Here is a 4069-nt window from a genome sequence, read left to right as displayed (position 1 = left end):
ATAAGTTCATCACGGGGGCACAGAAGGGAATTGGTGAGTTTTTATTCACCAAGGCGCCCCCGGGGGTTACAAGAAATAATGGCCACAAGCTAGCAGAGAGCACATTTAAACTAGACATTAGGAAGAACTTCTTCACAGATAGAGTGGCCAGGGTCTGGAATGGGCTCCCAAGGGAGGTGGTGCTCTCCCCTACCCTGGGGGTCTTCAAGAAGAGGTTAGATAAGCATCTAGCTGGGGTCATCTGAACCCAGCACTCTCTCCTGCCTGTGCACGGGGTCGGACTCGATGATCTATTGAGGTCCCTTCCGACCCTAGCATCTATGAATCTATGAATCTATGAATAGTGACCAGAACAGCAGCCGGCCAAGAGCACAGAGCGTGGCCCATTCCCATCCTCTGGGCTGGGGTCGCTCATGGGGCCTCCCATGGCCTGGGGATGAAGGAGCAGCATTGTCGCCTCCACCTGTGGTAGTGCTGCCCGTGCAGCAGGGCAAGGGCTTCTGGCCTCACAGTTGGTCCCTTCCTAGCTACCAGCCCATCTCAAACTCCTCCTGAGCAGCAGCTGGAGACAGGGGGCAGGGACTAGCCAGGGAAGGGTGGGATATGGCACCCTGGGCAGTCATCCACATCGCTTACCCTTAAGGCTGGCTCTGCACCTTTCACTTCTTGAATGTCCCCACTTTTGTAGCTAACCTCTTAACTTCTTTCGCCCCCCCCCCCCCCCCACACCCTTCCCTCTTCCCCCCCCCCCCCCCACACACTTCCATCTTTCCATGGTCATGATTCTATTTTCCATCAGGAAATATTTTACAGTCCCATCTGAATTCAGTTCCCAGCACCACCAGATTGAATTGCAAGGTTGCATTTGGGCAGGAGTCCTCTCCTCAGGCTATGTAGGTACTATGCAAAACCTTCCTCTGACTTGTGACTGAAGTATTATGTTGCCCCAAGACAGACAGGAGAATCTCCCAGTTTATTAATGCTCACCTCCCCTGTGTTCTTTTGGCATTTCTTTTGTGCTACAGGAGAGCTGTGAATGTATTGAACTATATTCTAGATGAATTTTCTTTTTCTAGTTTCAAATGTGTTAAATAACATGTTTTAGTTTGAAACATATCCAGTGAGCACTATGGTGCATGTGGATAAGCTTTGTGGGAGTGGACTTGCTCAGCAAAGTGATAAAACTAAAGCTTTTAAAAACTAATAACATGTTAATAATAGCAGGGACATGTTAATTGTTTTTTTAGCAATGGGGGAAAAACAACAGGGAAGGAATTATTACCCTTTTTAACACAGCTTTCATGAAGTGTTGCCCATTCCTGTTATACTTGGATAACTGCTAAGAGCTATTCTTATAGGAAAAGGGTGGTATTAGATTGACAAGAAAAAGAGTATATTATTACCAGCTTCAGAATACATGGTAAAAATGAAATTTTAAATATATATAATTTCCAGTTGGAAATCTTTGAGTTTTAATACAAGAGAAACACACAGGAGTTATATGACCCTTTGAATTCCACTTTGAATTATACATTTTATTTTAATCTGTTTTAAGAATCACATCTGCTGGACTATGAGTCAGAAATTTGATTTCATAGATAAAAAGGAATGAGGCACTAGAAATGAACAGATGGAAACATATAACAAGGTCATATCATAGTGGACCAGAAAAGGATAATAATACTAAAAGAACAAAAACAAACAAACAAAACAGTAAACAAAACACCACACTTTTGAATAAATGTCTATAAATTAGAATATTTGCCAATAAGGATATACTTGCAATAATTCATACCAATCCATGGCTTCAGAAAAATTGATTCCTTATGTCTACTTTTTTGTGGCTATAAGAAGTCGACTCAGGGTTCCGCATTCCTCCCCAATTTTATTACTATCTGCAAACCTTTTACTTTCCATAAAACTGTTTTTACTGACACATTTAACATAATGTAAGTATGACTGTTCTGCCAGGATCTGGACAGCACTAACAATGGCTGCATTCAATTTTAAGGGTTTAACACCAACTAAAGCCTTATGTGACTGCAGCAATGTTTTTACACTGTACTGCCTCTACTCCAGGGTTCCCCTACTTGCCCCATATCCTGACATCGCTGGCCACAAATCACACCACCCAACTTGGCCTCTAATGTCCCTGCTCCCTATGACCTGACAAGGATCCCACCCACTTCCTCTCACTCCTCACAGCCCCATCCCAGCTGTACTGCCCCATGCCCTATCCTGCCTTAGATTGCCCAGGGCCATGAAGCCCTGCCTACAATCTAGCTAAGGGGTGGGCAAAGACCAGCCTGCAGGCCAGATCTGGCCAGCAGTAGATTCCATTTCCCAGCAGCCCCTTCCTGCATGGCTGGGGCTTGTCTCCATGGAGACCCCAGCAACAGCTGTGCTGTGATAGTGTAAGGCTGGGGTTGCCATGGAGAACGGTCCCAGCCATGCTGGTAGGGTGCTGCTCCAGAGCTGCTGGGATCTTGCAGCAGAGGCAGCTTGGTCCAGGGCCAGGGCAAAGCCATGATATGCAGTCTGCATGCTACAGGCAGGGGTGTGTGGATCATGATTTTGCCCTGGCTCCTTGCAGCAGTGACAGCCTGGTCCCAAGCCAGGGAAGAGCCACAATCCACTGCCTGTGCACCCCTGCCTGGAGTGTGCAGGCTGCAGATCGCGGCTCTGCCATGGTCCTGGCCCAAGCTGTCCCCACCGCAAGATCCCAGCAGCTCTGGAGCAGCCCCCTGCCCTGCTGTGTGCCCTACCAGTGTGGCTGGGGCTGGTCTTCATGGCAACCCCAGCCTTGCACTGCCACAGTGCAGCTGCAGCTGGGGTCTCCATGGGTACCTGCCCCAGCCATGTGGGCAAAAGCTGCTAGGAAATGGAGTACAGCTGCCGGCTGGATCCATCATTTTGCCCACCCCTGATCTAGGTGATTAGCCAACTGGACACACTGGCAGCATGTGGCCTGGTGGGGGTGAACTAGGAAGGATTCTGTAGGACACAAAACCCTAAGGGAGAGCTCCCTGTAAGATGCTCAGCTGTGCTCCCCCTCAAACACAAGGTTGTGCTTTTCCACTCCATCTCTCCATCAACACTTATAGCCAGTCTCATTCTGACAATCAAGTTCAGGATTTCTTAGTTTTTTTTATGGATGGCAACATTTTTTATGGACAAACATTTTAGCCATTTTTTTAGGGAACATTTGCAAATTTATGGACACTTGGGAACCCTGAGGCCACTTAACAAGTTTGGCATATTATTTACTGTGCAAAGAGTTATGTGTTTTGAAAATGTACCCAAAGTTAAAATGTGTATATGGGCCAAAAATGGCACTTATATGACTATATTTTGGCACATAAGTAACACTTAGATATTTCATAGATTTCATAGACATTAGGGCTGGAAGGGACCTCGGAAGATCATCGAGTCCAGTCCCCACCCAAAGGGCAGGAAGTCAGCTGGGGTCATAGGATCCCAGCAAGATGAGCATCCAGTTTGCTCTTGAAGGTGTTCAGTGTAGGCGCTTGAACCACCTCTGGTGGAAGGCTGTTCCAGACCTTGGGGGCTCGGACAGTAAAGAAATTCTTCCTTATGTCCAGCCTGAAACGGTCTTGTAGTAGTTTATGACCGTTTGACCTAGTCATCATCCCTAGGGGCGCTCTGGTGAACAAACATTCCCCCAGATACTGGTGGTCACCCCTGATAAACTTAAAGGTGGCCATCAGATCACCCCTGAGCCTGCGCTTTTCCAGGCTAAAGAGCCCCAGGGCTCTCAGCCTGTCATCGTAGGGTCTGCTTCCCTGATCTCTGATCATGCGCGTGGCTCTTCTCTGGACTCTCTCAAGCTTCTCCACATCCTTTTTGAATTGTGGAGCCCAAAACTGGATGCAGTACTCCAGCTGTGGCCTCACCAAGGCCGAGTACAAGGGGAGAATGACGTCCCGGGATTTGCTTGAGAAGCATCTATGGATGCAAGCCAGCGTTTTGGTCACTTTACTAGCTGCAGCATCGCACTGCAGGCTCATGTTCATCTTGTGGTCAATCATGACCCCCAAGTCTCTTTCTT

Source organism: Alligator sinensis, unplaced genomic scaffold (genome assembly GCF_000455745.1).
Source record: "Alligator sinensis unplaced genomic scaffold, ASM45574v1 scaffold600_1, whole genome shotgun sequence".
Taxonomy (NCBI): domain Eukaryota; kingdom Metazoa; phylum Chordata; order Crocodylia; family Alligatoridae; genus Alligator; species Alligator sinensis.
The sequence above is the reverse complement of the archived record's forward strand: the minus strand, read 5'-3'. Positions refer to the sequence as shown.